The sequence below is a fragment of the Phacochoerus africanus genome, chromosome 6, assembly GCF_016906955.1.
Source record: "Phacochoerus africanus isolate WHEZ1 chromosome 6, ROS_Pafr_v1, whole genome shotgun sequence".
Classification (NCBI taxonomy): domain Eukaryota; kingdom Metazoa; phylum Chordata; class Mammalia; order Artiodactyla; family Suidae; genus Phacochoerus; species Phacochoerus africanus.
The window spans coordinates 99,641,908-99,664,283 of record NC_062549.1 but is presented as its reverse complement, the minus strand read 5'-3'; the positions used below and the strand labels follow the sequence as shown (position 1 = coordinate 99,664,283).

Here is a 22,376-nt window from a genome sequence, read left to right as displayed (position 1 = left end):
TTATTCCCGAGTGTGGAGAGCACTGACAGCGGGCTTCTCCCAAAGGGCCACCGAGGCGCGGGTCCGCTGTCCCGGCGGGGCGGCGTCTACGCTGTTCAGGAGCGGGGTCGCCCTGGATCAAACGCAGCACCTCCCGCCCACCACCACCTGGCCGCCTCCTGCGGCTTCCCGAAGCTGGGGAGTCAGCCGCGGCGACCCCTGCACTCAGGCCCGTAGCTGCGGATCTGGAGACCCTGCGTTGGGTGTATGACGGAAGGAAGGATCCTCGCTTCACGGGAGGCGAGGAGACCTAAAGAACCAGGGCCTCTCGGGAGCCTCCCCGAGAGATCGCTGGAGCTCCCAGCATTAGTCCTCAGTGTATTGAAAAAGTCGGTGGTCGGGACCGCGGTGGCAAGACCTACGGTTTTCACAGATACAGCGAGGGAGAAGGGCGCGGTTTCGGTTTCCGTAGTGTAGTGGTTATCACGTTCGCCTCACACGCGAAAGGTCCCCGGTCCGAAGCCGGGCGGAAACAGCCCACGTACGCCCTCTTTATTTACTTATTATCTATTTCCTTTTCCTCCTTTCCCCCGAAATTTACATCCCATTCAAAAAAGTGAAAGGGGCTGAGGAGTGTGGCAACCTGCGTGACTGCACTTTCCTTTCCCCAAGACACTTGGGAGGAATTCTGTTACTACTACCTGGGAAGGAGCGCTCCTTACTCTGCTCTGGGTCACAGTGGAGACCAGGCCACAGACAGTTAGTCCAAGGAGAACGCGGGACATCTTTACAGATCCCCTCGCCTTCCCACCTGGCACCTAAATCTCTACATGCTGACTCCTACTACGTCTCTGAAAACCAAGGAGGTCACCCCTGTGAAGCACACTGGGCTTTGCCAGCCCCCAGCGCGCATGCGGAACGCGGTCATTTGCGTGACAGAACAAAAGAGACCGAACCCAAACCGCCACCGGGGGACCGGCGAAGGGACGGCGTGGGGGGTCCGACCCAAAGACACGTCGATGACGATTTTCAGGCTCCACGGTTCGAGCTGGTCGCGGAGGAAAAGGAGCCCGTACCCGTGCCTTTACCAGGAGAGCCCCTGGAGTCGGGTCAGAGCATCACCTGCTGAGAGCCGAGTCTGCCCCAGACTCCTGAGGAAACGGAGGCTCAGAAAGAGAGCGCAAGAGCCGGGTGCCTCGCACAACTGCCCTCAGTCCCGGCCCGCTGGGAATCATCTCCTTTCTTGCCCTTCGCACCTCAGGAATTTGACCTTTGACGTCACGGCGCGTTTACCGGGAGACACTAGGCCCCCCCCGCAGCCGCCCTGTTCCCTGGTGGTCTAGTGGCTAGGATTCGGCGCTTTCACAGCCGCGGCCCGGGTTCGATTCCCCCGGTCCGGGAAGCTTCTTTTCGCAGCATCTTCACCCAGGCCCGCAGGAGGCGGAAGGTGCGACGCCCTCGTCGTCCCCCAGTGATGTGTGATAGGTGTTCCAGAGGGGAGCGCTCCTCCCCCGGCTGGGGGCGGGGGGGGGCAAGGAGAAGAGAGAGTTGGTTGAGTCCTATCTAGTCTACCTACAGAGAGGTAAATTCGGGTGTACCTGGTGGGTGCAAGAAGAAAATTCCAGTGGATGGTAAGGGTGAATCTCCAATAGTTTCGAGGTTCTAGGGACTTCTAATCATTGACAGATGTACGCATGATGGGACCGAAAGTGCTATGGAGGAGCTAGAGATGTATTATCAGGTACAGGATTCTGTAGGTTGTGACAATTGGTCTCGGATGGGTTAATTTTTGCAGAGACACCCAGACACCATCAAGGAATCACATGCAGGCAGTTGTTAGCATGCTAACACGGCCTTGAAGAGGAGGGTGACCGGTCATGAGGCGCCGCATCCAAGATGGCAAACGTGTATTCATGAGGAAAGGGGAAGAGGAGTAAATATCTGAGACCAGTGGGGGGAAGCTACTGGGAGTCATTCTGGTCAGTACTGTCTGGACCCTCGTGAGTGGGTCACCACCAAAACCAATTACAATTATTAGAAGACTGTCTAAGCATCCTGGAAGTCCAGCTGCTGAACGTGTGCCAGAGAGTGTCTCCCGGTAAGGTCCACAGTCGACTTTTGTTGTACCTCTGGCTTGACTGAATCAGGAGGGTGCCACGCCCCTCGTTAAAGTATCATTCTGAAGCATACAAAGTTTGCGGTGATGGCCAGGACATGAAGAAAACACTCCTTCATCGAGTTTGAAAAATGGAATGACAAAGTGGCACACCTCCAACCGAAATCACACTAGGAACACATAAGGAGATGCCTTCAGCTTCTGACAAAGGCGGAGTGGCAAAAATCAGGTCTACCCTCTTGCCCTCCTGCCGGAAATCACACCCTCCCTCTCTTGCCAGCTCCCACAATGCGGGGAGGGGAGGGGCAAATCATGCCGGCTTTCTAGATGCAGGTAATCAGGCAACAAAGGACAGCAAGCCTCTAGACAAGAGAAACAAAGCAGGTGAGTCCTCTCAGAGCGGTTCCAGGCTGGGCCTGAGGAGGGGGATCCGCGGTCAGCTCCTTGTATTGTGGAGATGAAGCTGAGTGTTGGTGGAGAGCAACATAGAGCAACGATCCAGTGAGGAGAGAGAGAGTGAGTAGCAAGCTGAAGAGAGAACCCAGAGGCATGAAAGGCTCTCCTTGGAGTACTCAGCAGAGTTCCGATGGGACCATGCTTATGGAGAAAAATGCCTGAGACCAAGGAAAGGAACGCTTGAAAAGATCATGGAACAATGCGTGGTGCTCAGACAGGACAGGCAATTGTATTCACTCCCCCTGGGACCAGACTGGACTATTCACAAGTAATGCGCCGTTGGGGAGAACATTCAGGAAGCACTTGTCTCAGCAGTGGGAATAAGCCACCTAGACGGAACTACCTTTAAAAAAAAATTTCATAAAGCAAGGTGCAAAGGGATCAAACGGTTTACAACTCGCTTAGCTGCACCCCAAAACAAAACTCAAGAAAATTTATAGCAATACCGAAATAGCTGGTACCAGAAGGGAAGATTTTCTTTTCTTTTTTCTCTTTCTTTCTCTCTCTCCTTCTTCCTTCCTTCCTTCCCCTTTTCTTCTTTCTTTTTTTCTTCTCTTTCTTTCTTTCTTTTCTTTCTTCTCCTCTCTCTCTCTCTCTCCTCTCTCTCTCTCTCTCTCTCTCTCTCTCTCTCTCTTTTGGACATTTACAAGGGATGCTCCCTGGCCAGGGTGGAACCCAAGCCACAGCAGGGATTTGAGCTGCTGCAGTGACAGCACCGGATCCCTACTCCTGTGTGCCACAGGGGAACGCAGAAGGGAAATTTTGACAATGCCCAGCATCCAAAGGAAAAAATGCCAGGCCGGCAAAGAGGCAGGAAAACATGAGGCATAAGGAGGAGTATAATCAATCAAACAAAACTGAAGCAGGACGGAAAGGATGGAAAAATCAGCAGCGAGGACCTTAGGCAGGTATCATGACTATGTTACATAGGTCCAAAGAACTCGTCAGAAATGGGAAACATACAGGAAATGGCCAAAATCAAACATTGGATGAAAACTATAAGGTCTGTGAATTAAAAACATATTGGATATTGCAGGGGGAAAAAAAGATTGGGGAACACGAAGCCTTGAGCCCCTGAAAATATCAGTTACGGTCGAGTCAACCACTGTAACGCCATTTCATTTTTTAAAAAGCAATATAGGATCAGTAAATGGCAGGCGGGCAACTTTAAAAGGCCCAAGAGAAGAGTGTTGGGAGTCTCTGAAAATTCCAGGGGAAATGTTTTGAAGAAAGAAAATTTTGAAGAAAGGCAACAGGAAACAGTCCAATCATCAGGAAAATCATAAACCCACCAAGTCAAGGAAACAAATGAGCTCTGAGCCCAAGAAACATGAAGAAAATCACACCTAGTCACATTATAATTAAACTGCCCAGATCCAGTGGGGGAAAAAAACAAAAAAACAAAACAAAACAAAACCCAGAAACAAAACCTCCAAAGCAGCCTGAGGGAAGAGACAGAACTTAAGAAAACAAGAATAAGAATATATCAGATTTTTCATCAAAAGCAGTGACAGTGAGAAGACAGTGAAGCAACACTTTTAGAAGACGGAGGGGCAAAAAAAAAGTCCAGATGGAATTCTATGCCTCCTCTCTCTCTCTCTCTCTCTCTCTCACACACACACACACACACACACACACACAAAATAACCTCTTTGAAAAATGACGGCGAAAGATGATATTTACAGACGTACAAACGCTGAAAGACTTCCTCGCCGGCAGACCCACACTGCCAGAAATGTTAAAGGAGTCCTCCAAGAAGAAGGAAACTCACAGCAGCTGAAATTCTGGAGGTTCACAGAGGGATGGAGGCAAAGAGACATGGTCTCTGCATGGGAAAAGTGATGAGCTTTTTTGTCCTTATCAACTACATCTCTTTAAAAACATGGGACAGTTTAAAGAAGGGTCTTAAGGGCGGACTGTGGGGTTTACATGCTAAGTAAACTGCATGGCAACAAAAGCCTAAAGGCAGGCAGGGGAGAAACGTGAACAGGTATGACTTCACTTGAAGGCAGACTGTGGTAAGTTACACATGTGTGCTCTAAAGCCTAAAGCGGTCGCTGAAATAGCCAGAGAGTCCTAAGTCACCAAATAAGTCACCAAAGGTGAGAACATGGACTCACATGCAAAACCTTACATAAGCCACGATAGCTCTTCTTCCAAGTGCTCTTCAAAGATGCTACCCGACAGCCTGGTGTGCGAGAGTGACGACTGCAGCGCTATGTGTAATAAGGAAAGCATATGACGAAGTTAATTTCAAAAGTATATGTAAAGGATTAAAGACTAGTACCAAGTAAAAGGAGCTGACCGCGTAAAGATGTCGAAGGAAGCTACTCTTCCTCCCGGGAGCTGTAGGTTTCCCAAGGACCTGCTTTCCTCCAGGAAGCAGTGAGGGTGTGCGCAGGTGTGAGAGAGGCAGCGGCCAGGAAGACAGGAGCGCGGGTAGGACGTGCGGAGGGGAAAGCTCCTCCGCGAACCACTTACTTTCTAAAAGGCCGGGCTCCGTCCCTGGGTGGGCTCGAACCACCAACCTTTCGGTTAACAGCCGAACGCGCTAACCGATTGCGCCACAGAGACACGGGCACGCCGCCCTTCCTTCCGACACCACCCCGCCTCCGGGTTCCCCACAGAGAGCAAACGCACCCAGGCCGGGCGCAGCCACTCGCCTTTCGCAGGACAGCCGCGCCGGCTCCAAAGCCTGGGAAAACCGGACAGGTGGAGTCCACGCAGCATGTTGGTCCCGTGAGGAAGCCGTGCGCTGGGCGACTCCGAAGGCAGAAGGGCAGCGGAGGGTCCCCGCCGCGCCTTGCTCCACACGCGCCGCGCCGCAGACGCCAGAGGCGGGGCGGAGCCCAAGGGAAGCTGAAAGCCAGGTCTGACTCGGTGCCGGCTCCCCGTTTGCCCGGCCTTCACCGACCTTCTGCGCCGCTGGGCAGGGGCTTAGCAGGTGTGGTCGGTGTGGCTGCAGGGCGAAAGAGCTCGGGTCCAAAGAGGAAACGCGAGAAGCAGCGCGTTAACGCGGAGGCACGGAAGAGACAAGAGACCTCCCGGGAAGCCTGGGAGGACGCTTGGACCAGATTCTGAGATTGACAGGATTGTTTCATGAAGGAGCAGAATGGGAAAGGAGAGTCGGAAGAAGAGCATCAGAGAGGGAAAAGCACGGACCTCTGCAGCTGCCCAAGAGTTAAGCAGCAAAAATTGCGTGCATGTTTTTTTTTTGTTTTAGACAGTCACCTGCAGGCCTGTGGCACATCGTGACTCTACCGTGGTTAGTGCTGCGTTGTGGCTGCAGCAATCTGGGCTCAAATCTAAGCTCTAGCAAGGTAGTGTCTGTGACCTGGCTTCCGGTTTGCTTGCTCGCTTGATTTAAGCAGAGTGCAGTTGATTTACAATGTTGTGCCGGTTTCTGCTCTGCAGCAAAGTGACCCAGTCTCACACACAGACACCCTTACTCTCCCTTACTTTGGTAAGTTTCCTGCATGGCCTATCCCAAGAGACGGGATACAGTTCCCTGTGCCCGTTTGCTTTCCGTGCCAGTGCCAGCTATGCCCCTGAGCAGTGGTCCGAGAGCTGAGTTTAGCGCTGGCCTCACAGCGCCACGCGGCCAGAAGAGGAGTACACAGTCCACAGGGCGCAAACCTGCGGGGCGGCCGGTGGAAAGGAAACTTAGGGCGGTTCCTTGCCTCACTGTTGAGCAGAACAAATCCCCAGAGTTGCAATGCGGCCTCTCCAGGAGCCTTCTCTATCAAGCTTCCCCAAAGAAACAGCATGGTCATTGCCGTTGCTCTGGTAAAGACATTTCAAATATCAGTGGGGCTTTTTATGCCAAAGGAGACAGAGGTTTTAACAGGCTTGCAATAAAACGCCACCTCGTTGTCACGGTCTACACCAGCTTGTCTCCGTTCACCATACACTAATTTTTACAGGAACAGCAAATCACTAGACCATACTTCACACATCGTGTAAAAAGCACAAATCTTTAAAAGTGCACAGTTTGTCGAATTTTGGTGAATGTGCTCACCACCGCAGGTCAAGTCATAGAAAATTTCCATCATCCCAGAAATGTCACTTGGGCCCCCCCCCTCCCAGGTAATGCCTACACTCTCCTGAGTAGTTAATTGCTATTCTGACATCTGCTGCAGTAGTTCCTTGTCACCTGCTCTTAATAGTCAAAGGAATGAGTGTCCTTTTTTTTTTTTTTTTGGTAGTTGACTTTTGTTTCGGGCCGCATTTGTTCATTAAGCATCTTCATAGTGCTGTGCATGTCACCTCCTAACTACGGTGTAATTGGACTGATTGTGGTGTTGATTGGTGTCTTGTGAATATTTGTGGTGTCTTGGCCAACATCTTGTACCAGGCTTCGTGCGTACTTGTGCTGTCATCGAAGTACTGCAACTGCTGGGCCATGGAGTAGTTACAAGATTTGCTTTATTAGAAATTGCCAACAGGACTCTAGAATGATTTCAGACCAACTGCTACTGATGCCAGTGCTCCACATTTGTGTCAGTCCTTGGCGTGCGCATTGCTTTGTACTGGAGGATGTGTGGGGACATCTGCTTACAGCATTAATGCCTCCTTCCCTGACGAGTACAAACATCAAGAATATTTCCTTATAACTTTCGTTCATTTCACTCAGATAGCTAGCTTTGTGATCCAGGGAGACCCCGGTGGGCTTCCCAGGAGGAGGAAACAGGGTCATAGGGTTGGCCCCAGCGGTGCAGCTGGGACCGGAGGCCTCTCTCCCAGAGACAGAGACCCAGGCTCGGGGTGTCACTCAGAGCAGCGGCAGGGGCAGATTCAATGACAGGCACAGCATCAGCCCACCTGCCCAGCCCCCCAGGCCTTTGCCATATCCACGCATTGGTCAGTAGAGCCAGGGCAGACTATGAAGATGCTTATGGAATATTCTCTTTCATTCGCATCCATTTCCCTGAGTAACTTGACTTTCCAATTCATCTTACTACCCTAGTGGAAAACGTCTCTGGGCACCATAATCAGAAGGGGTGTGTGTGTGGGGGGGGTGGTGTGTGAAAATCAGTACCAGAACGATGGATGGTGATCCATGCAAATGAGCTTACTTCTGCAACCGCTGTTGTTTTGATTGCGCGTGGTCTCTACCAGCCCTTGGCCGCGTCTTCCCTTTTGCCTTGGACACTCGCTCAGAAGACCCGTTAGGGTAAATGGTTCTGCTCACCGTAAGGCAGGAGGAGAGGGAGCCAGCGCAGAGGTGTGGACCAAGCCTGCAGAGGAAGCAGCAGATGAGACAGCTCAGTGGCTGTGAGTCTGTGGTTCTGGAGTCGCTGCTGAAAGGCGGTCAGTCTGGCGGGCTGGGCCGGCGGAGCGTGTTCGCCTGAGCGGGCGGAAGAGGGGCGAGGCGGGGCAGGGCGTCGGGAGGCCTCGGGTCGAATTCCTTTGCCGAGAGTGGTGTGGTATGGGTGGAGGGGAGGATGGTAACCCTGAGTGAAAGACGGTGGCCTGCGGGGTATGTGCTGGTAGTTCCTCCGCAGGAGAGAGATCGTGCTCTTGAAGGTGCTCTGGGGGCCGTGCTGACCTCTGCGATTTCCCTCCTCGTGGTTACCTCGGCTGGTTGGAAATAGCGAGATAGGAGTAAGAGTGTCTCTTCAGTCATGAGACTTGGAAGAGAGGACAAGCCTCATCTGTGGGGTAGACATCAGAATAGTTTAAAGTAGCAGGGGGTGGATAGGCATTCCTGGGCAAGGGGAAAGTGTATCAAGGGGTTTCTTTCATCCCTGTATCAAAGTGTACCACGCATACATGGTTGATAACCGTTGTCCACGTCGTGATCCTGGTGATGATTACACGTGTGAATACGCAAAAGAGCTGCCCGTTGATGACTGGTGCATTTTGTTCTGTGACTACCTCTTTCCAAGTCCTTTTTGGGTAAAAATTGACGGTCAGATGTGGGAGAACCCGTCGGAGGCCGTCATCGGTTTGGAGTGCATTGTAAACTCTTTAAAAGCTGGTCTCTCTTTGCGTGGGCAGGTGGGAGGCGGGGGTGGGGAAGAAGCCTCAGTGACGTTGGAATGACTTTCAGCAAAAGCCCAAACCAAAACGCATATGACCAAGATCATTTCCTTAGTTAGAGCTACACCCCAGGCTCACTTAGAATAGGCACCTCCTTAGGTACTGGTGAGTGAGACGTGCAGGGCGTTCACATTTTCCTCGTGAGCTTGGTGCACCATTGCGTCGGCCTCTCTTCTCCTGGGCCAACCGCACTTGGTGGCAGGACGTTCACATTTTCCTCGTGAGCTTGGTGCACCATTGCGTCGGCCTCTCTTCTCCTGGGCCAAGCGCACTTGGTGGCAGGAGGGAGCAGGCACTACCCTGGGGACCCCAGGTAAGGGGCGCAGCCCAGGCAGGTGTAAGAAAAATGGGAGGCAAGGGCCCCTTCTTCCGCTTTCGAAAGCGGAGGGAAGGCGCAGGGAACACGCCCGGCCAGAGTGCCGTGACTCGGAGTCGAACCGAGGTTGCTGCGGCCACAACGCAGAGTACTAACCACTATACGATCACGGCGCGCCACAGGGCCTCGCGTCGGCACGGGGCCTTGATCTTTGTGCTTGGCGTCAAGCGCATCCGTGCTGTGCTTCACCGGCTGTGGAGAATGCAGGGATTTCTATTCTTTACTTCGTCGTGTCCGCCTACCAGTTTCCCCTCTCTTCCTCTCAGCCTCAGTCTTTTTTAATACATGACTGAAAAAAAAAAAAAAAAAAAAAAGCCAATTCTCATCCTCCCAAATCGGGCGCGTGCCTCTCCACAGGCCTCCTGGAACGTCTCCTCGTCCTCGTTCCGCCTCGCCAGCTTCCTTCTCGCCTCTTCGCTCTTCCTCGCTTTGCCCAACCCTGTCCACCCCCTGGGTCCGGCTCCCGCCCCGCGGCCGAGCCGAGGGAGGGCCGCGCCCGCGGCGCGGCGCAGACTGTCGGGTGAAGGCGGGGCAAACGAGGGGCCAGCACCGGGCCAAACCCGGCGTTCGGGTCCCTTGAGTCCTGGCTCAACTCGGGCCCGGGGCGTCGCGGGGATCCGAGCAGACGTCTCCGGGGCGCTGGCGTTAGCGGCGGGTGTGGCACAGGGCGCGGCGGGGCCGGTCGGCTTCCCTTCTGCCTTCGGAATCACGCAACAAACGGCTTCGCCACGGGACCAACGCACGGCGTGCGCTCCACCTGTCCGGTTTTCCGAGGCTTTGGAGCCTCGGCCGCTGTCCTGCGAAGGGGGAGCGGCTCCGCCTGGCGACGAACGAGGCCTTGCTCTCTGAGGGGCTGACGGGAAGTGTCTCAGGCGAGTCTCTGTGGCGCAATCGGTTAGCGCGTTCGGCTGTTAACCGAAAGGTTGGTGGTTCGAGCCCACCCAGGGACGCTTCGGCCTACCCTTTTAAAAGGGGAACGCCGCGCGCGTCTTTCCCCTGGCACACACACACACACGCTCCCCTAAAGGCCGGAAAAGGCTCCTTCCCTCCTGACCTCCTGTCCCCTGTGTCTGCAGCCTCAGCCAAGCTCTTTGAGGAACAGCGCGCTGGAGCCCAGGGTGTCTTGAAAGAGCGCCACTAACAACTGTCTCCACCCTTCTCCCCTGCCTTTATTGCTGCTGTTAGTGTGCATTTTTCACGTCGCCTGTCATCTTACAAGCCCCACGGTCCATCCTCACTACTTTCGAAACATCTGTCCCATCTCGTCGCTAAAGAGATTTGAATCTTAAGGCAAATCTCCGATTTTCCCCATGCAGATGCCATCTCTGTTTGCCTTCACTCCTTTGTGTGCATCCAGACTTCCGTCTGGCGCCAGCGGTGTTCCTCCTGGAGGACTCCTTTCACACTTCTCGTAGCACGGGTCTGCCCTGCCGCTGCGGCCTTCCTTAGCATTTGTATGTCTGTGGATGTCATTATTCCCCCTCATTTTGGAAAGACTTGGGCGGCTGGGGAGGAGTCATAGATTTCCACCTTGGCTTTTCCACCCTTGCGTCCTCTCAGGAGGTCGCTCCCCTGTCTTCCCCGTGTCTTCTCGCCTCCACTACTTCTGAAGAGAAATCTCACACGGGTAATTTTCTCTCCGTCTGTACCCGGTTTTTTCCTCTGACCCCTTTGGAGATCTGTATTCGTTTTCAGTGGATCTGAGCAGTTTCATTTTGTTCATCTGTCTCCTTGGATCGACGGGTTTACAGTCTTTGTCTTCATTATCTGTATTATGACAGGAATTTTCTGACATTGTTTCTCCAAAACTTGTTGCTTCTCCTTGGGTATTTTCAGGGACATCAAGCACCTGCGTATCAGGTCTTTTAACCTCGCCCTCGCATTCAGTGACACTGTGCTCATGGTAAACATTTGTTTGTCTGTCGTTTCATTTTGCGTGTTGCCAGTTGTCCAAGGCTTCACGGTCCCTAATCCCCACCCCCACCCCGCCCCCGGCGAATTCTAGTCTGCTGGTCGTTAAATCCGGTGAATGTATTGTGTGGAGGTTATAGTTTCCATCTCTAATAACTGAAGTCAGTTCTGCCTCGGTTTTGATCGGTGGAATACACGCCTCCTTAGGAGTGTCAAAGTTTCCCTTCTCGGGCACTGGCTATTTTGGCCTTCCTACCAGTTTTCTTGAGTCCTGTTCTGGGGTACAGCTAAGCGCCTTGTGAGCAGTTTGATCTCTTTGGATCTTGCTTTACGATATTTCAGGTAGGTCGGTCTAGGGCTGATCAGTCCCACCCCCGAGACAAGAGCTTCCTGAGCGTTCTTCCCAAAGGCCGAGGAGTTAGGTGTGGTCCAGTCTGGCCGAGGGGAGCAAGTGCAGTTGCCTGTTCCGTGTGAGCACCAGGCACTGTTCCATGATCTTCTCAAAAAGTTCTTTCCTTGACATCAGACAAACCCCCGATCATCACTCTGCTAAGTACTTGAGGGAGAGCCTTTCCTATCCCTGGATAGCCTGAGCTCTCTCTCTCTCTGTCTCTCTGCCTCTCACATAACATTTCACTGGGTCTTGGTCGAGTGACCCCTAGCTGCCTTGCTCTCCACCACCTCTCAGCTTCATCTGCACAATGCAAGGAGGGGGCCTCAGGTGCCCTCCTCACACCAGCCGGGAAACTTTCGGACAGCACTAAGCTAGGCCCGATGACAAGGCTCCCCTGGCTCGTAGCTCACGTCTAGAGACTGCTGTCCTTTGCTGCCTGATTTCCAGTGTCTTGAAACCCCGTTTTCATGTCTAGGGCCTGTTTGTCTGTTGGTTCTTTGGGGGCAGGGAGAAGGGGAAGGGTGAGATTTAGGCATTTCTGTGCCTCCACCTTTGCCAGAAGCTAGAGGCGTCGCTTCCTGTTTTTAGTTTTCCTTCGATGGGTGTGCCAATTTGTATGTTTCCATGGGAATTCCCTTTTCCACCTCAAGGAAGGCACCTTTTTCTTCATGGTCTTGCTCCCACAACAAAGTTTCTAGGCGTCTATCTGAGCTCTAACAAGGGGGGTGGTGTCCTACTGACTCAACAAAGTGGGAGCTACCATAGAAGGACGATGTGGACGTTTCCCAGAGGCACCCTATGGCATATGTCCAACAGGTAAACGTCCAAGATGTTTAGAACGTCTTCCAATAATTGGGATTGTTTTCGGTGGTGACCTCTTGAATGAAGTCCAGGGAAGACCTGCCTGCAGGACTCCGGATTGCTTCCTGCCAAAGCAGCTTATGGACTGGCGCATGGGGGCATGCCAGTGGTCCCAAACACACACTCGGCTTCCCTTTTCTTTGTAAATTGCATGTCGGCTTTGGTTGGGTGCACACAATGTAATAAGAGGGGCGAGAGGGGCTTCCTCAGCAAGAAAAGCTTTCTGTGTGTGCAGACTACCGAGTGCCGAAGCTCGGCTTGCCGCTGGACCTTGCAGCAAAAGGGCACGCCCACTTGGGCGGAAAGGAGCACGAGGTCCCAAAGTTTCCCTGACCGGGAATCGAACCCGGGCCGCGGCGGTGAAAGCGCCGAATCCTAGCCACTAGACCACCAGGGAACTACGCGGCGCTCGTCTTCGCCGATGCCACTGAAAGGCATGAGAGTAGCGATTCAGTGCTGCAGCTGCCGAGAACAGAAATGGGGTTTCCCAGCGTCCCAGAGCGGAATGCAGGCGGCGAGGCGCTCGGCCCTCGCCTGGCTGCGCATCGCCCTTCCCTTCTCCTGGCCTGGGCTTCGCGTCGGGCTCCGAGGCCAGGCCACGAGGTCAGCCGGCTGGGCTCCACCCTGGTCTAGCCTGAGCTCTTCTGGGCAGCGGAGCCAAGAACAGCGGAGCCCTTTCCGACCCTCGGGCTCCTCCGGACTCTGGGGCCGACTTGGCTCTCAGCGGGGGACGGGAGCCGATTGCTCTCCTGCCAGATCTTCCAGACCCACTCCAAGGGCTCTCCTGATAACAGGCACAGGTACGGGGTCCTTTTCCTCCGCGACCAGCTCAAGCCGTGGAGTTGTTTGGGTCGAGTCCCCGGTGGAGAGCTGGGTTCGGTCTCTTTCGTTCTGTCCTGGAAATCGACGTGTTCGGCAGATGGGCAGGTGTGTTGGGGGGAGGGAAAGCCACGTGTGCTTCGCAAGGATATGACCTTCATGGTGTTCAGAGACATAGTATGTGCCAGCGTGTGGAGGAGATTTAGGTCTCTGGTTAGGAGGCGAGGGGCTTCCCAAAAACAAAGGTAACCCGAAGTCAGCCTTGCCCTCTGTTTGCCCCCTGAGAGTAACCGGTTACGACCTGAGCTCCAGTGCGACTCGGAGCGGCGAAAGAAGGGGTGCTTCCTGGGGCTGAGTGGGCTTTCAGGCGGTCACACAAGTCCTGCTTTGTTGCGGACGGAAGATGCAGTTGTGCCAGCTGCCTTTCGCCCCTTTTGGTTTTGTCAAGAGGCATGTAAATTTCCATAAAAAAAAACGTCTCCTGTTCCCGCCCGGTCTCGAACCGGGGACCTTTCGCGTGTGAGGCGAACGTGATAACCACTACACTACGGAAACAGGGCGTGCGCGGGCCTTGACGCCATCGCCAGGAAAACCCGTAGTCCCGGCACCTGTATGCTGACCACCAACTTACGACTCATTTCTGTTTTAGTGGCCACATTTCAAGCGGAGAACAACCCTGGAGCCCCAGTGATCTCTTAGGCAAGGAGACTGCAGCTCCCGAGGAGCCCTTGCTCAGGTCTCGTCGCCTCCCTCCAACAGAGGACCCTCGGGGGTCGCCGCTCCCCGTGCCCGCACCCCCATCCCCCGACTCCCCAGTTTCAGAGCCACAGGGGCGAGGCGGAGCGGGGCGGGGCGGGCAGGGGTTAGGTGCGCTGAGCCTCAGGCGACTCTGGTGCCCATCAGTGTGGACGCCGTCCCTCCCGGCTTTGCCGACGTCGGTGGCCCTTTGCATGGAGCCGTCGGTCAGTGCTGCGGGGGTCTCCGAAACGATCGATGCTTGGAATCCACCCAAGGCGGATCAGACCCGCGCTCTCAGCCCTCCCCTCTTCTCCGATACACCCGACCAACGCGCTCCTTCCTTGCAAGCGCTCTCGCTCGCCCGCCACAGCACTTCTTTGGGGTCCTCTCGCCGAAAGGGAGTCTCTTGGCTTTCTTTTGGGCAGGTCCTGCCCGGGCTGATTTAAAGACATTGACAGAAGCCTGTGGCCACGTCCACTCGGCCCCATTCGGGACAAAATTAAGACGAAACACCAGAAACAGAGGAGGAGGAGGAGGAGGAGGAGGAGGAGGAGGAGGAGGAAGAAGAGTAGTAATACTACTAATAAAGTAGGAGTTCCCCCTCCTACACTGTTGGTGGGAATGTAAACTGGTACAACCACTATGGAGAACAGTCTGGAGATACCTTAGAAATCTATACATAGAACTTCCATATGACCCCACAATCCCACTCTTGGGCATCCATCCGGACAAAACTCTACTCAAAAGAGACACGTGCACCCGCATGTTCATTGCAGCACTATTCACAATAGCCAAGACATGGAAACAACCCAAATGTCCATCGACAGAGGATTGGATTCGGAAGAGGTGGTATACATACACAATGGAATACTACTCAGCCATAAAAAAAGAATGACATAATGCCATTTGCAGCAACATGGATGGAGCTAGAGAACCTCATACTGCGTGAAATGAGCCAGAAAGACAAAGACAAATACCATATGATATCACTTATAACTGGAATCTAATATCCAGCACAAATGAACATCTCCTCAGAAAAGAAAATCATGGACTTGGAGAAGAGACTTGTGGCTGCCTGATGGGAGGGGGAGGGAGTGGGAGGGATCGGGAGCTTGGGCTTATCAGACACAACTTAGAATAGATTTACAAGGAGATCCTGCTGAATAGCATTGAGAACTTTGTCTAGATACTCATGTTGCAACAGAAGAAAGGGTGGGGGGAAAATGTAATTGTAATGTATACATGTAAGGATAACCTGACCCCCTTGCTGTACAGTGGGAAAATAAAAATAAATAAATAAATAAAGTAGGAGTTCCCATTGTGGCTCAGGGGTTAAGAACACAGCCGGCGTCTATGAGGACACGGGTTCAATCCCTGGCCTCGCTCGGTGGGTTAGGGATCCCCTGTTGCCTCCAGCTGCGGTGTAGGTCGGGAGTGCAGCTCGGCCCTGGCGTTGCTGTGGCTTCGGTGCAGGCCTGCAGCGGCAGCTCTGATTCTTCCCCTAGCCGGGGAACTCCATTGCCCCACGTGCAGGCTTAAAAAAGTAAAAATAAGGATAAAAATAGATATACACCCCATCTGAGTGTGTATATCCCTGTGGGATACCGATGGTACCGTAATTTAGCACAACCCACTTCCCTGATGATTGGCAGTTCCTCCCAAATTTTAAAATAAACCTACTTGTTACCTGGTTATGTCACTTCTATTAACTTCCCAAGTCTATAAAGACTTCCCCAAAACCTGTTCGTGGCAACAGCATTCACACTGGCCAAAAACTGGATGAAACCCACACGTCCATCAACAAGAGAAGTGATACACAAGATTACAAACCCTATGCTGGTAGTGACATACGAACCCTATACTTGATTAATAAGTACTCCGCGGTAAAAACAACCATCTATAGATAAGGCAGTAATGCGGGCAGCAACCTCTTCCCCCCCCCCGAACCCCAAATAGTAGGTTCAGCCGAATATGCCCATCAAATGTTTTTGAATTTTTATCTATTTTAATATACCTATTGGATAGTCCTGTGTGACCTCATTTTCCTGAAGCATCAGCATAGAAGAATGGTTGGCCTGAGATGTTTTGATGGAAAACTTCCTGGGTTGATGGAAATGGTCTAGCCATTCACCCGGCTGACAGTTACCAGGGCTGATACCTTTATATCGGTTAGCATGTCTTACTGTATATCTTTTTACATTTACCTTTTTAACATCAAAATATAATAGATTAGTATTTTTTTTTTCTTTGAGGGCCCCATCTGTGGCATATGCCACAGCCAGAGCATTGTTGTTCTAAATCTGGGTTTTACATGTATTTCGACATATATTTTTTCAACCTTTGTGTAGTGTGCAAAATCTGGGCTAAGACTCTGATGTAAACTAGATGTTCGTGTCATTCCAACGAGCTCCTCTCTCGCTGGAGCTGACCCTGTGGGTCTCGCTGTATTGGTATTTCCACGAAGATTTCAACCATACTTCCTTTGATCCAGACTTTATTTAGTTGCTTCCAGGGTCACTGCCGGTCTGCTGCAAACACTCCATCACAGCTGAAAGAGGAATCTTCTACAGCTTCCGGAGAAATTATGTTTCCTCCCTTTGATTTCTTAAAACGACCCCACAGACAAACACACAGGTCACTGGTACATAGCTGGACTTTTCTTGTAACGTCTCAGGGGAGTCCAAGAGAGTAGAGTCAAAGCTCGTGCTAGAAGCATGTGCAGACAAGGATTGTCTGCCAGGAGCTAACAATCGTCATGGCTGCCCAAGGTTCAAGAGTTGGATGAAGTTGGACCTAGTCCTCCACGGCAGATAGATCACCACCAAAAAAGCCAAGCGCGCTTCACAGGGATGACCTTCTTGGTTTTTCAGAGACATACTATGTGCCAGCGTGTGGAGGAGATTTAGATGCTTGGTTATTAGCAGGCGAGGGGATGTCTAAAGTAAAACACCCCGAAGTCAGCCTTGCCCTTTGTGTGCCCCCTGGGATTAACTGGTTGCGGCCTGAGCTCCAACGTGCCTGAGAGCAGAGAAAGGACGGCTAGTTCAAGCGGCAAGGAAAGTCTTAACCTGTTGCCCTTGGCAGATGCCATTGTGCCAGCCGCCTGACCCCCCGCGCCTTTCTCCCCTATTTGGTTTTTTCAAGAGGAATGTCAAGTTCGTGAAAAGAGGGGGCTGTTTCCGCCCGGTTTCGAACCGGGGACCTTTCGCGTGTGAGGCGAACGTGATAACCACTACACTACGGAAACACGGCGTGCGCGGATATGTAACGCCGTATCCAGGAAAACCGTTAATCCTGGCACCTGTATGCCAGCCACCAACTTTTCTTTTTTTCTTTCTTTCTTCTCTCTCTTTCTCTCTCTCTCTCTTTTTTCTTCTTTCTTCTCTTCTTCTTTCTTCTTTCTTTTTCTTTCTTTCTTCTTCTTTCTTTCTTTTTTTTCTCTCTCTCTCTTCTCTTCTTTCTTTTCTTTTCTTTCTTTTTCTCCCTTCCTTCCTTTCTTTCTTTTTTTAATGAGAAAGTGGGAAATAACCCTGGGAGCCCCAGCGATCTTTTAGTCAAGGAGACTGCGGGGCTCCGAGACGCCCTTGTTTATGTCTCTCGGCCTCCCTCCACCAGAGGACCCTCGTGTCGCCTCCCCGCACCCCTGCCCTCCCCACTGCCCGGCTTCGCAGCCACAGGAGCCCGGTGCCCCCGAAACGAAAAGGGCGTCAGAATGGTCTCACTCCACTTCGCCCCTCACCCGCCCCAGAAGCAGATTCCTGGCGCCCTCGGAGACACCCGGGGCCCGGACCTTCCAGGCACGAATCCGCTGGGATCCAGCGGGAGCTGAACACCCGCTGGGCTCCCACGGAGGCTCTTCCCATTTCCTCGTCTGTCACCCTCCCCCGCCCCGCCCCGTGCTGACAGTTTGCCCTCTTTTCGAGAGGCCTACGGCCTGGCGCTTCGTTTCCCGTGTCATCACGCGACCTCCACGAGGGCAGAGGTCGAGGGTACGGTTGCCCTTGGGTTCCCCACACCCGAACAGGGCCGGGCACGCACCAGGACTCTCTTCGGCCTTGTCGGATTCATACATGGTCGTCTTTAGCCCTTAGTCCCATGAAGACCTTTGAGAATGGAAATAAGGAAGCGCTATCCAAGTGAGAAATTCTTTCTGAACAGCTTTCATTCTAGTGCACTGACTGCTCAGCATCCCGTGGGGGCGGGCAACTGAAAGACCTGCAGAGCACCGTCTGCGCGCCCCGGGAGGCAGGCTGTGTTCTGGGGGGTCGATTCTGGGAGCGGAAAGGGCGGGAAGCGAAAAACCCCTCGGGGAAAGCGGGCTTGGGAGGAGCACAGCGAGACCTCCTGGGAGGCCCGTGCAGGGATCCCGAGAGAGGAGCGTTGTTTCTGCCCCGTCACAGCGCGGGGAAGGAGGGAAAGAGCTGGAGTAGGAGCCAAAGCAGGAGGCGAGGGGAGGGGGCGCGATGGAGGGAGGAGCGGAGAGGGATGAAAGGAACTTGAGCTTCCGCCCCCTCCCTCGCGCCTTCTCTTGCCTTCCCGCCTCCTTCTTGCGCTTCTTCCCATTCCCACGGATGCAAAATCCGGATGTATTCACACCTGAGAAGAAAGCCCCCACTCGTCTCTGCTCAGGAGCATACCCTCCACGCCACCACCACTCCCTCCCCACCTCTCACCTCGGGCTCCCAGACCCAACGCCCCTTTCTTCCCTCAAGGACTTTCTTTCAGACCACCGAGGGTCCCACCTCACTGCTTCTCTCCCTGCTCCTTGTCAGAGCTTGGGCCTCCGGGTCTCTCTGGTCCTTCTGCTTCTCTCGACAGATTTGACTACGGTCTGGCTTGTCTGAGTGTTCTATGGAAATGTTGGACCATGGTTGATCACTTCGTGTCGTACATCTTACCATACACATTTATTAAGAAAAACCACTCCTCCCCGGCCCCGAATCAATCAGAGGTGTGTGAAGGAGAAAAGGAGAGCGCCCCTGCCTCCCATTCCACTCCACGGCTGACACACTTTCTGTATTGCAGTAGGAGGTGGTGGTGGCTTTGAGTGTCACCTGTGCTATGTGGCCAAGGGACCCAGGAGCCCCCAACGATCCTGCCCTGACAATCATCCGCCCTGTCCGGGGCAATGGGGAACGTGGGAAGGCGAAGAAAAGGACGCTAACCACGATTATTTGCAGAAATTGTATACTTCGAGCACAGGAAACTGGCAAACAGAGACAGAACGTGTGGTTTACGATGGAGACCGAAGGGGCTCTTCCTGGCCGGAAGCCCAAAGCTCATTTTCCACCTCTACCTCATTTTCTGAGATGCAAGTGCAAGGAGAAAAGGCGGCGGAAGCAGAGGAGCAGAGAGAAGCACGAGGGATGAGCTGCCACGCAGGTCAACCGTAGTCAAGCCTTGACGGATGGGGAGAAGACATGTCTCGGGATCACCAGGGAGGAGGATGGATGGTAAGTAAAGAGGTGTTCACCCGTCTCTAGCCGCACGTAGGACGCCTGCTCTCGAGGAGGTTCCATGGTGTAATGGTGAGCACTCTGGACTCTGAATCCAGCGATCCGAGTTCAAATCTCGGTGGGACCTTTCTGTTTAATTCGGAGGGGGACTTTTTAACCCCCTAAATGGGACTTGCCTTCCAGCTCCCGCACCCCACTCCTTCCTCCTCTTGCGACTGAACAGCCTCCCCCGCCCTCAGGGAAGCTCTGCGGGGCACGCGTTTCCCCCGGGCCGGTCCCTCCGGCTCCCGTCGTGCTGGGCGCCTCGCAGCCGCGTTCCCCGCGCTCTTCCCCCGACTCTTGAAGGAATCGTGGTGCTGGAACCCTGGCTTCTCTCTCAGCAGCGCGGTCCACGCGTACTTGGCGGGCAGAGGGCCATATGGAGCCCGGGGGCCCGGGCGGCTCTTCCCCTCGCCGGCATTGGCGGCTCGGGTCTCGCCGCCAAGGGGCGCAAGCCACCGAGCCTGCGCCCCACCTCGTCGGGTCACCCTGGGTCCCGGGGGGGTAAAAGGCCCAGGCAGTGCCCACTGAATCCTGCACCGCGAGGGGGCTTCACACCGCGCCTCTTGCGCCTGCACGGCTGTGCCTGTGAGTAAAAAGGTGGTGGGAGCGGCTGTGACGTCGCCGATCAGCCTGGGTGAGGGCCTCTTCACTGTTGGGTGGTGCTCGAGGCCTGAATTGGAAGTACGTGTTTTCTTCCGGTGCCCCGTTTTGTTCCCTAATTTTAATTGACCCTTTTCCGGATCAATGGATTGATTTTATTCAGAATTTCTCGCTCCTCAGTCTCCACTGGACCCGAAAGCCGCCGTTAGGCTAAGACTGCAACCTCGACTCCAGGAAATCTCGTCCTCTCTCCCCCACCCCACCCCGGCCCCGCCCCAAGCTCAGCCAGAAGAGGAGGGCCGGGCAGCAGATTCCAGCGTCTGAGGAGATCCACCCCCCCCTCCCCGCCCCTAGGTGCCCAGCCTCTGCCGCCGGCCAGGCTCCTCCGGGGCCAAAGGTGAGACGCGCCGGAGCCGCTCGAGTCCGGACCCTGGGTCTCCGCTTCGTCCTGCTCCGCAGAGGAGACGCCCCAGGACGTGACCAGATGGAAACACGTTCGTCCCCTTCTGCTCGGTAGAAAAATACGGATGAGGATGGTGATGGACTTGCATAGCTAATTAAAATGGTCCCTTCCTGGTGCTGAGGAGCCCCCTTCCGATCTTTCTATCTTTTGGAACTTTCGGCGGTTACAACGGACTCAGTGACACAGCTGTCTACGTAGGGTCTCACGTTGGAAGGCGCGAAAAGAAAGGTGTGAGGCCGGCGACAGGATCCGAGAAGGGAAAGAACGGAGACTGACAAAGAAGGGGGAAAGGGCCGGCAAGGGGGCGAGCACACAGCGGGGGCAGTCGCTGGGTTTGGGCGGCCGCAGCTAATCATTCGGGAGCGCTCCCACCCTTTCCTGATCTGCCGCAGAACCCAGTTCCTCCTCAGCTCACAAAGCCGCTGGCCTGGCATCTGCTGCTGCCAAGTTTCCTTTGCTGCTGGTTCGCTTGAGAGCGTTGAGGTGGGTTGTCCAGCGGATTTGCAAGTGAGTGGAAGTCTTGGCTTCTGCCTTGGAGATGACTGGCGGTCGGGGAAACACACACAAACTCCTCTGGTCCCTTCGCAGGCGGGTCTACAGGTCCTGGAGTGGGAAACTGGGAGATGAAAGAGTGACAGTATTTATTTAGAGAGAAGGAGATACATAGCCAAACCGTTGGTTACATGAGTCGAAGGTGGTTATCCCTGGAAAAAAGGAATGTGGGATGGGATCAGGGGACTCCTCTTTTCCGTATCGGGTCACGTGTAACTTTGATTATATCTATATCTTAAGAGCTATATCTTAACTAGCTATAGATAGATAGGTGTAGATATAGATACAGGTAGGTATCTCTATATCTATCTATCTAGCATCTATCTACCTATCTATCTAATTTGTCTTTTTAGGGCCACACGGGGCATATGGAGGTTCCCAGGCTAGGGGTCGAATCACAGCTACAGCTGCCGGCCTAGGCCACAGCCCACAGCAAGGCCAGATCCAACTCAGGTCTGCCACCCACACCACAGTTCATGGCAATGCCAGATCCTTAACCCACTGAGCAAGGCCAGGGATGGTTCATGTCTTCACGGATCCTAGTTGGGTCTATCACCGCTGACCCATGAGGGGAACTCCTATAAAATATATTATAAATATATATATATTATATATATATATATATACTTAAAAGTTCATTTTGAATTTAAATGTTTCACATCTATCACTCTTAAAATCCTGGGTCTTGTGTCATGTGAAGAAATGTTTTCCACTGTTAAACCATAAGTTCTGTATTGGGACATTCTTGAAGGAAAGAATTGGACCATTATTTCCCTTCTGATGAGCTGATCGGATGAGGTCATCAACTCACAGATCTTCCAGCCCAGGGGATTACTGCTTATCGGAGAGGATCACTTTACTCTCCCTAGGAGAGTCCACAGCCCCTGAAACGTATCAGGAACTTAAAGTCAGTTTTCATTGTAAGCAGTCCTTACCCAGGGTTGTGGCCTCACACATGAGCTTATGCTCAGTGATCATATACAAAGCGCCATGTGCCCAGGCACAGAGTCGACAAGTTTTACATGAGTTGACTCATGTAACCCTGTCCACAGGCCTATGTCATATAGCTGTCCTCATCTTACATATGAGAAAACTGAGAGGTTGAATAACCTGTGCAGTCACTCAGTCAGTGAGTGGGATTTGAAAGCAGGAATTTGAACCAAATCCCAGCCTGGCTCCGCAAGATATGCTCCTAATCAAAGAGAAACGCACATGGTAAAAGTGCTTGACAGTAAATTGAAGTCTGGGAGTTCCTGTTGTTGTTCATCGGGTTAAGAACCCGGCTAGTATCCATGAGGCTGTGGGTTCCATCCCTTCCCTTGCTGGTGTGGGTTAAGAATCCAGCATTGCAGTGAGCTGTGGTGTGTGGGCCACGGATGCAGCTCAGATCTGGCGTTGTTGTGGCTGTGTTGTAGGGCAGCAGCTCCAACTTGACTCCTAGCCTGGGAACTTCCATATGCAGCAGGTGAGGCCCCAAAAAGCAGGGGTGGGGAGGGGAGAAATTTACATCTGTATTTCTTTGGGGCAAAAACCACCAAGGAGGAGTCATATACCAGGCATAAAACTGTCCT

The 22,376-nt window shown here is 53.2% G+C and overlaps 8 non-coding genes across 8 annotated transcripts; 3 read left to right on the top strand and 5 right to left on the bottom strand.

The window, feature by feature from the left end:
* The first annotated feature begins 441 nt into the window (after window positions 1-441).
* Window positions 442-514, top strand: TRNAV-CAC (transfer RNA valine (anticodon CAC)). The gene has a single exon. It is a non-coding gene; the product is annotated as a tRNA-Val (tRNA).
* A 4,537-nt stretch (window positions 515-5,051) lies between these two features.
* TRNAN-GUU (transfer RNA asparagine (anticodon GUU)) lies at window positions 5,052-5,125 on the bottom strand. Its single transcript has one exon. It is a non-coding gene; the product is annotated as a tRNA-Asn (tRNA).
* Window positions 5,126-9,010: 3,885 nt separating this feature from the next.
* TRNAH-GUG (transfer RNA histidin (anticodon GUG)) lies at window positions 9,011-9,082 on the bottom strand. Its single transcript has one exon. It is a non-coding gene; the product is annotated as a tRNA-His (tRNA).
* A 763-nt stretch (window positions 9,083-9,845) lies between these two features.
* TRNAN-GUU (transfer RNA asparagine (anticodon GUU)) lies at window positions 9,846-9,919 on the top strand. The gene has a single exon. It is a non-coding gene; the product is annotated as a tRNA-Asn (tRNA).
* A 2,541-nt stretch (window positions 9,920-12,460) lies between these two features.
* TRNAE-UUC (transfer RNA glutamic acid (anticodon UUC)) lies at window positions 12,461-12,532 on the bottom strand. The gene has a single exon. It is a non-coding gene; the product is annotated as a tRNA-Glu (tRNA).
* Window positions 12,533-13,436: 904 nt separating this feature from the next.
* Window positions 13,437-13,509, bottom strand: TRNAV-CAC (transfer RNA valine (anticodon CAC)). The gene has a single exon. It is a non-coding gene; the product is annotated as a tRNA-Val (tRNA).
* Window positions 13,510-16,866: 3,357 nt separating this feature from the next.
* Window positions 16,867-16,939, bottom strand: TRNAV-CAC (transfer RNA valine (anticodon CAC)). The gene has a single exon. It is a non-coding gene; the product is annotated as a tRNA-Val (tRNA).
* Window positions 16,940-19,203: 2,264 nt separating this feature from the next.
* Window positions 19,204-19,275, top strand: TRNAQ-CUG (transfer RNA glutamine (anticodon CUG)). Its single transcript has one exon. It is a non-coding gene; the product is annotated as a tRNA-Gln (tRNA).
* The last annotated feature ends 3,101 nt before the right edge of the window (window positions 19,276-22,376 follow it).